Source organism: Crocuta crocuta, unplaced genomic scaffold (genome assembly GCF_008692635.1).
Source record: "Crocuta crocuta isolate KB4526 unplaced genomic scaffold, BGI_CrCroc_1.0 scaffold113, whole genome shotgun sequence".
Classification (NCBI taxonomy): domain Eukaryota; kingdom Metazoa; phylum Chordata; class Mammalia; order Carnivora; family Hyaenidae; genus Crocuta; species Crocuta crocuta.
Window position 1 is genome coordinate 11759626 of NW_027530368.1, and position 11082 is coordinate 11770707.

The 11082-nt window shown below is 40.2% G+C and overlaps 1 pseudogene; it reads right to left on the minus strand.

Moving 5' to 3' along the window:
* Positions 1-309: 309 nt before the first annotated feature.
* On the minus strand, positions 310-10825 carry LOC144233527 (phosphatidylinositol N-acetylglucosaminyltransferase subunit P pseudogene; annotated as a pseudogene).
* Positions 10826-11082: the final 257 nt, after the last annotated feature.

Genomic DNA, 11082 nt, shown 5'->3' on the forward strand with positions numbered 1-11082 from the left:
AGCCCGACGCGGGGCTCGAACCCACCAACCGCGAGATCATGACCTAAGCGAAAGTCGGACGCTTAACCGACTAAGCCACCCAGGCGCCCCCCCCTTTATTTATTTTTTATTTTTCTTTGGTAACACAGCATTTTATTTATTCTTTCCATTAATAACTAATATTTAAGAACATTTACAATATTAATAGAACTTAATCTAAGAGAAATTCAATGCACTTTTTTAAACATCTCAATACTGGGTATCAAAGAATAGTCAAAATTATGTCAAAAATCACAAACAAATGCTAGGTGTTAGTATGTCTATATATAATCAGTTTTTAGTGTAAAGTCTTTTGGCTGCAAAAAGGAATATTTGGTTTACTTCATTCATAGCAGTATGTCTTAATGCTGAGATGGCCTCTTGGTATTTCTTCTGCTGTTGATTTTTAGTATAGTTATCTATGTCTGTTATGAATGGAGTTGAGTGGAAAGGTACTCATCAGGTAAACTCCAAATAAAAATACATATCTAATTACTGTAGGAGGAAAACAGGTAATGCAAGTTCCCAAAATTTCTGAGGCCAGAAGGTTAAGCCTAAGGAGTCTAGTCAAGATTCAAGAATAAAAGGGGTGCCTGGGTGGCTCAGTCGGTTAAGTGTCTGACTTTGGCTAAGGTCATGATCTCACGGTTCATGCGTTCAAGCCCTGAGTCCCGTGTAGGGTTCTATGCTGACAGCTCTGCTCCAGATTCTGTGTCTCCCTTTCTCTTTGTTCCTCCCTTGCTCATGCTCTTTGCCTCTCAAAAACAAATAAACGTTTAAAAGAAAGATCCAGGAATAAAGGCTCATAAAAGATATAATTCAAAGCCTTCAAAGAAAACAATGACAAGAAAAGCCCAAGACTTGGAGAAAATATTTGCAAGGCACATATCTGATACAGAACTTATATATAAAATATATGACGAACTGTTAAAACACTGTAAGAAAACAAACAACCCAATTAAACAATGAATAAAAGATCTAAACAGATATCTCACCAAAAAGACCTATAAATGGTAGATAAGCCTATGAAAAGTTGTTCAACATCATTTGTCATTAGGGAATTGAAGATTACAACAACAATGTGATACACTACATACCTATTAGAATGGCTTAAGAAAAAAAACCCAGGAGCACCTGAGTGGCCCAGTGGGTTAACCATCCAACTCTTGATTTTGCCTCAGGTCATGATCTCATGAGATGGAACCCCGCATCTGTCAGTGCAGAGACTACTTAGGATTCTCTCTCTCCTTATCTTTCTGCCTCTCCCTTGCTCACACTCTCTCAAAATAAATAAACATTTATAAGACCAAAAGTAAAGGAAATATTTGTAAGTACCATTTCCCATGAGGCTGTAGGTTAGCAATCCTGAAACCATTATATATGTATACTGGAATTGAAGAATTAAATGAGTGATGTGAATACCAATGTGAACTCATGTTTAGCTTAATATAGATACAGATGATTACAGATAGAAATATTTATAGACATGTGTATATACAGAGGTTAGTATACACATCTATATTTATTTGCTCTGTCAACTGAGAGAGTTTAAAAGAAATGACAGCCCAGTAGCAGTGAACACGCCTAGAGCCTAATCTTGGTTTCTAATACCAGTCTCCAATAAAAGGAATCGGGACTCCTTGGAGAAAAGGGTGATGCTAGGAATGGGACAGGAAAGATAAAATTTGAGCCTAGAGTAACTTGTAGTGCCAGAAAGTAAAAGAAAGTGCTAAAAACAAAAAAACAAAAACAAAAATCAACTTCACAGTGATGGTCGTATAGGAATATAGGGGCCAATTGAATGAGTTCCTAATGGCCAAAGCTGAAACATGAGCAACACAAAGAATAAAATAGCCTTCTATTGTAATCCTAAGTATAAAATAAATATTAATGAGTCCATACTGATATACATAAGTGACTAAATAAATAAATTGAGGAGGTTAGATATATCTCTCATGCAGAATTGTAAGTAATTGATGTTAAGTGTGGAACATAATTCCCCATTCCTTAAATGTGGGCTATTTATGGTGACTTTCTTCAAAAGAATACAGTATGGAAAGAAGGGGGGGAAAAGAGAGAGAAAGTTTACAGTAGAGAATCCTGACAAACGCTATCCCAGGCAGGTGATTAAAGGCAACATCAGCAGTGATAAGTCATGTTGATAGTATGTACCTTGATATGATATGTGATAATAATGGTGATTCATCTCTGTGGTCTTCTTTCCCAAAATACATTACCCCAGTCTAATCATGAGGGAGCATCAGATAAATCGCAATGGAAGGACTTTCTACAAAACATCTGACCAGAAGTCCTCAGAACTTTAAAGCGTCATCAAAAACAAAGGAAGTCTGAAAATAATAGTCACAGCCAAAAGGACCCTAAGGAGACATAACTGTAAAACATCAGATAGTATCCTGGGTAGGTCCTAATATAGAACAATGGCATTAGGGGAAAACTGAGGAACTCGCAAGCATAAACTTTAGTTAATAAGAATGTGTCAAACTTGGCCCATTAATTATGACAAATGTACCATACTAATGAGAGATGCTAATGATAGAGGAAACTGGATGTGGTGTATATAAGAACTCTTTGTACTTTCTAAATACTAAGCCTCTAAATCTAAGACTGTCCTAAAAAATTTCTTTAAATTATTTTAAAATTAAATAGAGATGTTCCATCTACCAAGGCAGTTTTAAGAATATAGAGAAATCTATGTATTGTTTACTCAGTTTACTCCAGTGTTAACAACTTGCAAAATAATATTACAAATAGAATATTGAGTGCATATTCAATGAATTCAATCCACTCCATTCATGAATCCAATTCATGAATACAATCCACCAATCTTGCTCAGATTTCTTTTTTTTAAATGTTTATTTATTTATTTTGAGAGAGAGTATATGTGCAAGATTGAGGAAGGGGTGGAGAAAGAGAGAGAGAGAGAGAGAGAGAGTAAGAATCCCAAGCAGGCTCCACATCGTCATCAGCACAGAGCCCAATGCAGAGCTCAGTCTCACAAACTGTGAGAACATGATCTGATCCAAAATCAAAAGTTGGATGCTTGACTGACTGAGCCACCCAGGCATCCCCTTAGATTTCTTTAGTTTAACTTTTACTTGTGTGTGTGTGTGTGTTTATACAGTTTAATCTCATGAATAGGTTTGTATATCCACTACCATAGTCGAGATACAAAAGAGTTAAAGAACCACAGAGATCCCTTTTGTTTCCTATTACAATCACATCCATCCAGCACCCCTTCCCTACATCCCTAATCACTGGCAAATACTTATTTGTTCTCCATTTCTAAAACTTAGTTATTACTTTTTAATTTTTTTATTTTATAGAGAGAGTGCACAAGCTGGGGAGAGGGGCAGAGGCTGAGAGAGAGAGAATGAATTTTAAGCAGGTTCCATGCTCAGTGTGGAGCCCAATGCGAGGCCATGACCCTGGGATCATGACCTGAACTGAAATCAAAGTTGGACACTTAACTGACTGAGCCACCCAGGTGCCCCTAAAACTTACTTATTTTAAGAATATTATATAAGTTGAGGGGGCTGGGGGAGGGGGGAAATGGGTGATGGGCATTTAGGAGGGCACTTATTGGGATGAGCACTGGGTGTTGTATGTTAGCAATGAAACACAGGAATCTACCCCCAAAACCAAGAGTACACTGTATACACTGTATGTTAGCTAACTTGACAATAAATTATATTAAAAAAAAAAGAACTCACAATGTTACTGTAAAAAATGTTATGTAAGTTGAATCATTCAGTATGTATCTTTTAGGATGGGCTTTTTTGGGATTCAGTATAATTTCCTTGAGATCCACTCAAGTTGCTCTGAGTATCAATAGTCTGTTCCTTTTCTATTGCTCCATAGTATTCTATGATGTAGAAGTACCTAAGTTTGTTTAACCATTCACATGGTTGAAGGACATGTACGTTATTTTTTCTTTTTTGCTATTATGAATAAATGTGCTGTAAACATTCACATACAAGTTTTTGTCCGAGGATAGGTTTTTATTACTCTAGGATAAATATCCAAGAATATTTGGACCCAATTACTGGGTCATAAGTACATGTTTAGGTTTGTAAGAAACTGCCACACTGCTTTCCAGAATGGGTGTACCATTTTACATTCTCATCAGTGATGTAGAAGTAATTTAGTTTTCCTACATCCTTCCCAGCATTTAGTGTTATCACTAATTTTGTCTCAGTTATTATGATAGATGTGTAAATACTTATTTTTTAAGTTTATTTCTTTAATTTGAGAGACAGAGGGGGAAGGGGCAGAGAGAGGGGGAATGAGGGAATCCCAAGCAGGCACCATACTGTCAGCACAGAGGCTCAGCGCAGTGAGATATGGGCTCAAACCCACAAACTGGGAGATGGTAACCTGAGCTGAAATCAAGAATTGGACGCTTAACAGACAGAGCCACCCAGGTGCCCCAATCTGTACATACTTTTCATGGAAAACCATAAATATCTTAAAACAACTGAGCTAGTACTAACTGGTTAACATTTCCTGTAGGCCTGGCTCCACGTTAGGGTCTCTGAGGGTGGAGAAGACCCAGTTCTCACATACAAGGGACTGGAGAGGCAAGATTCGGGGATGAGAGGATGCCAGTCCTTCCCATGACATTCTGACAAGCTCTGTGAGTTCACCGGTAATGATGTGTGTTGGATGATAAACCCTGAGTCCTTAACAGGAACCTATGTCAGGGAAATCTCTGTGGAGTTCAGAGGGAAACAAAACAAAACAAAACCCAACGGGTCTATGAAAGGGTAAGGGAAGGAAATTACTGGATTCAGTCTGGATCCAGCAGAGGCCAACACTTGGCTGTCTGAAACTGCAGGTAAAAGAAATGGCATTTACCCTCTGGGTCTCCAAAAAGGGGTTCAGAGTCTGCTTGTGTTTTGCAAAGAAGTAGGGTAAAGCTAACAAAGGCCCACCTGTGGCAAAATGAAACTGATTTTCAACCTGAGAGAGCATCCTATCTTTTCCTACTAGATTCTGTTAAAAAAGAGTCCTAGGTTATCATCCAAGTTCTCATTTTCCTCGGCTTCTGTCTATTGTATTAAGCCTAGGGCATGAAGTTCCATTTACTGAGAGTTGTGAATATGGATAAAATCATGCTCAGTTCAGTAACTGTGCAGGTATTGAATCTCAGCTATCTAAGGAGTAGAGGACCTTGATGTATCACAAATATTTGGCTTTGAAAAAAAATAATGCTTTAGACAAAGGTCTGTTTTGTCTGAAATGACACAGAACACTGTGCTCAGGACCTCACAGAGGCATAATGCTGTCAGGGGACTTCTGTCCTTCCTGGCATACTTTTCTCCACCCCTGCCCTTCCTGACTTTCACCCCAGGGGACATCTATTGTCTATACTCTGCTCTGACTTTTTGAAAAAGTATTTATTTACACCCAACCCTATTCCAAAAAAGCTTTGAAGAAATTTAAAAATTAAAATATTTTCCCATATAAAACAGGACAAGAAAAAGGAAAACAGAACAAAAACTGGTTAGTTAAAAGGAGCAGAAAAGATAGATATAGCCGAATGAGTGTTCATCATACACAACAATTAGATTTTGCTTTAAAGAATGATCTCAGCTTCTAATACTCAGATGCAATAGTACTCTTTCAAAAGCACTCTTGAAAGTCATTTGACTTTCCCATATGATGTCTTCAAAGTTTTTGGTTCAATTTATATTCCCATATTTTCCATTTCACTATTTTGTTCTTCAATTACTGGGCTTTTAGTGGCTTATCCACTTAAATAAACACCTTAAGAAGGATTTTCCAGTAGTCTAGGACTCTAGCTGATGACTATTAACCCTTCTAGAAAACATAACAAATGGTCTGTCTGTTCCTCCAATAGATAAGCACTATTCATCTCAAAAACTTTCTGATGATAACTTGCAAAGATGTGATGAAGCCAGCTTCTCAGACAGAAAAATCAACTGATGAATAAATATATATTGTGGTGCTCCTGTCAATACATGCTACCTAAGGTTAGGGACCTTGTCCACTAATGTGCCTTATACAGTGCCTGGAACATAGCAGAGATTCAGATATTTACTAAAAATCACTGAGTGCCCTCTTTGCACAGGAGATTCAAACAGTCTGGGAACATGCAGAAATAATGGATTGAGGACTTCATGACCAGATAGATGCCCAGCACTCCTTCACATACAAACCCAAGACCTGTCACAGCACATGTATCTCTTTAATGGTGGGTGAAAGCTTTCAACTTCCTATGCAAAGCTCTTTCAGAAGACCTAAGATCCCTTTGTGGTTCCCATGTTCTCAGGAGGTAAGAGAAACCCTGCACAGGCCCATCATGTGAAACTAGGAGAGCCATAGCTACCGAAGAAGCCGTGGCTGGTTGCATGTAGGGATATGCTAGCATGTAGTCATCCCCTGAACCACTCAGCCTCTGGGAATGGCCACGGTGCCACCATTTCATGAGGGAAAGACAGCCGCAGTTTGAAACGACCTTTTAGGTTCTTTAAGTTTTGTGGTTGTGGTTTATCCCAGTGCCATGATAGAGCTGCCTCAAACTGGGACCAGATCTCTCAAGTCACAGGCTTTACTGTTCTCCTGGGTCATGTTAATGCTGCCACCTGACTTCCCAGGGGTGGCCCTATCTTCTTTTCCAAATACTTGAGTGCCCATTAGTTTATAGTGCTGCTCAGATGCTGTAGCACTTTATGTCTGGCTCCTGCTCTTCAAGGCAAGAGGCAAATGTTTAGGGTGGGAGAACCAACTGAAAGGCTGATAAACCATAAGAGATACACAAATCCTACACTCCAAAACACTAATCGGAGAGTGGTTTGGATTCAAGCTTGATTCTTTTCTTTTTTAAAACACTTATTGAGATACAATTCACATCCCATATGATTGACCCCTTTAAGGTGTAAAAGTCAATGTTCTTTAGTAAGTTCACAGGTTTGTGCAACCATCACCACAGTTAGTTTTAGACATTTTCATTCTCTCCCAAAGAAATCCTCTCCCCATTCGCAGTCACACAGATTGCTCGTAGGCAGCCTCTAATCCATTTTCCTTCTATAGATTTGCCTGTTCCGGATGTTTCATACAAATATAATTATAAATGTAATAAATTTAAATAGAGTATGTGGTCTTTTATGACTGGCTTCTTTCACTTAGTATGTTTTCAAGGTTCATCCATGTTGTGGCATGCATCAGTTATTCCTTTCTATCGCTGAAAAGCAGTTTTGGGTGAATATATATTTCCTTTTCTCTTGTGTGTGTACCTAGGAATAGAATTACACGGACACGTGGTAACTCTAAGTTTATGATTTTGAAGAACTGCCAAGCTGTTTTCAAAAGCGACTGTACCTTTTTACATTCCCACCAGCAGTGTAAAAAGGTTCCAATTTCTCTGCATCCTCCTCACCACTTGTTACTGTCTGGCTCTGGTGATAGCTATCCTAGCTCATTGCAGTTTTGAGTTGCACTTCTCTAATGACTCATGATGTTGAGCATCTTTTCATGTACTTACTAGCCATCTGTATATCTTCTTTGGACAAATGTCCATTCAAATCTTTTCCAATTTTTAAAAAATTAAGCTTTTTATTTTGAAATAAGTACAGATACACATATGGCTGTAAGAAATAGATCCTATATACCCTTTACTCAGTTTTCCCCATGTAACATCTTGCAAAAATGTACTACAATATCACAGTCAGGATACTGACATTGATGCAGTCAAGATACAGAACGTTTCCATTATCTCTATGATCCCTCATGTACCCTTTTATAGGCACACCCACTTCCCTCCTACCCCTACCCCTTCTGACCTCTGGCAACCACTAATCTGTTCTTCACTTCTATAAGGTTGTCATTTCAAGAATGTTATATAAATGAAACAATACAGTATATAACCTTTGGAGATTGTTTTTTCCCCACTCACTGTTTTTTTCTCTGGAGATTCATCCAGATTGTTGCATGATGAATAGTTTGTTTCCTTTTATTGTTGAGGAATAGTCCCTTGTATGGATGAACCACTTTGTTTAACCATTCACCTGTTGAAGGGAATTTGGGTCATTTCCAGTTTTGAGCTATTACAAATAAAGCTGCTATAAACATATGTGTACAGGTTTTGGTTTGAACATATGTCTCCATTTCTCTGGGATAAATGCCCAGGATTGCAATTGCCGGGCTGTTTGGTAGCTGTATGTTTAGATTTTTAAGACATTGCTAAACTGATTCCCAGAGTAGCATCATTTTACATTCCCTCCAGTGACATGAGTGATCCCATTTCTATGAGTGAAGACCGAGTCAGGGAAGGGAAACCCAGTCCTCTCTCTTGTGATTGCCTACCATGGAGCTTTTGCAACAAGACGCTATGGGAGAGGGGTGAGAAAACTGGCAGCCCAACCCTCCTGGAGTTAAACTGTGATCCCAGACTGAGATTCTGGGGAGGAGCCTCTGTCTTCCTGGAGGCACTCACATGGAGTATAATGCCTGAGGCAGAACTACCAGAACCTGCAACTGGAAGAAGGGGTAAAGGTGCTTGTCCATGTCTCAAATGCCGTAACTTTTCCCCATTCTTACTGAGACTTAGTAGATTTTCTTGAATGAATGTTTCCTCATTTGCTGTATGACCTTAGGACAATTTCCAGAGACTTTAATTTTTACATTATTGTTTGCTGGGGAAAAGGTTTGCTGACCTCCTTTCTCGCCCTTCTGGAAATCCCGACCCCTCAAGCTTGATTCTTGATATGACCAAGAATCTAACAGAGGGAAAAATCTCCCAGCCTGCCAAAAAATTCTCAGTCTTTCCAACAGTGGACCATCCCAGACCCTCCAGTGGCAGACGACCCTGGACTGTTGCTTCTCTGCAGTGTCAGCACCTTAGCAGGCTGGCTGAGGTGCGATGCCCAGACAGCTGCAGATGGGTCTGCTTTGACTAGGAAAATACATCTTTTTTTTCCCCTTAAGGGAGATCGGATGTGTTAGATAATGTAGAATGAATTCATGATAGAAGACTGAAACCCGTGCTTGAATTTTTATTTTTATTTTTATTTTTTTTATGTTTTATTTATTTCTAGGAGAGAGAGAGAGAGAGAGAGACAGCGTGAGCAGGGGAGAGTCAGAGAGAGAGGGAGTCACAGACTGAAACAGGCTCCAGGCTCCGAGCTGGCAGTCAGCACAGAGCCCGACGCGGGGCTCGAACCCACAAACCGCGAGATCATGACCTAGGCGAAAGTCGGACGCTTAACCGACTAAGCCACCCAGGCGCCCCCGTGCTTGAATTGTAAAACCCAAATACTGTCAATTCCAGAAGCACACTGTCTTGATGAACTCAGGTGAATGGCTTATTAAGCTGGGCACTGACAGGAGTCAGTAGATCAGGCTAAAGAAGTAAGGCAGGGACAAGCTTTTCTGTTTGTTTAAGTGGATAATACATTAACATGGTTCACAGAATGGTATATAGCTTCCCCGCCACTTCCCTGCCCCTCTACCACCCAGTTCTCTTCTCCCAACAGGCAGATATTTTATAAAAGCAAGTATAGACATACATCTTATTTTCCTTAGAAGGGCTTGGGTTTGAATCCTAGTTTTGTCGCTCTCAAAACCAGCTGTGTTATAGGGGGATAAGTCACCTCACTTCTTTGAGCCACAGATTCTTCACCTGAAAAATGGAAATAATAGTACCTACTTCACAAGGTTAGGGTGAGCATTAAGTAAGATTGTGTCTAATGGTGTGTTTTGGTTTTGCTTTTGCCTCTAAGAAGGCTACACGCCTGTGTAGAGCCCAAGGCAGGGCTTGGGGCTTGAACTCACACCCCTCAGATCAAGACTTGAGCTGAGATCAAAAGTCAGATGCCTAACTGAGTAAGCCACCCAGGTGCCCTGATGGTGCTTTCTAAAAGTGCTGTGCCAACCAGCTCTTCTAATAGGAGCAGCAACCATGTACCAATAGTGAGGTAGAGATTGGCTGTACTCAGTAGGAGCTGTGGGACCAGGAATTGGTAGTGCTGGGGAAGTACCTGAAGCTGACTAGGGAAGAGAGAATACGGGTCACGAGGAAATTCCAATATGGCTAAAGTAGGCATGAGACAGGGTGTGACTGATTTGCAGGGAGAAAACTTTGGGAAGCCAGTGACAAAGAAAAAGAAAAACCAGGAGGAGGTGACTAGAGAACCTTTTCATTCATCTATCACCCATGCCTGAAGGCAGCCAGCAGGGTTCAAGGCTAGCTGTGGCCCTGATAAAGAGAGGCATTCTTCCCTGGGAAGAGGCCTACCTTTGGACTGGAGACAATATTGGGTTTAATACAAAATAGTTTTAGGTAGGTTGGTATCTTCCAAAGACTATCCAGAAGGATCCGGTCCAAAAATCATCCAGAATCTAATATATTACAGTGCCGACCTAGGACTTCTGATGTAAGCTCAGGTCAGTAATCAGAAAATGGTACCCAAACTGAGTTAACCTTCCATCTTTTTCCAACTTTTTTCTTTTTGGCAGAATAAGCACAGCAGCAGGGAAAACAAGAGAAACCAGAGGGTCATGACATAGAATCCAAAAAATGTCCTAAGTCTTTCTCTGCCAGGGCATGGGAAACACATTACAGGGAGTCTGTCCTAGATTCTTGCTGTCTCTTGGAACCAACTCCAAAGGATCATAGAGGTGGTGAATGGAGGAAGAGACCAACAGTCTCTGAATAGGATGTGACAGACAAATCTCTGCCCAGGAGAAATGACAAAGGTGTGTACAGCAGGAAGACAAGGGGGGAAGCAGGTGGAGAGAAAGCCAGTTCACAGGTTGGAATCCCCATTGCTCATCCTCTGTTTTGGAGGACTTCTACATGCAACAAGATGAACAGTTACTAGTAGTTGTCCTGAAGGCTACCTCTCAGGCCACAGATTCTGTAACTTCAGTAAGTTTCTCACCGGGTCTGGCTGAGGCAGGGAGGCCTGACAATTGCCTGAGGTTAGATAATGGCTGAGGGAGCACTAAGTCAGGCCCCAGAGAGCAGCAGAGTTGACTGTCCCTCCACAGTCTCAGAGACTACTTTTAACGAGAACTGGGTAT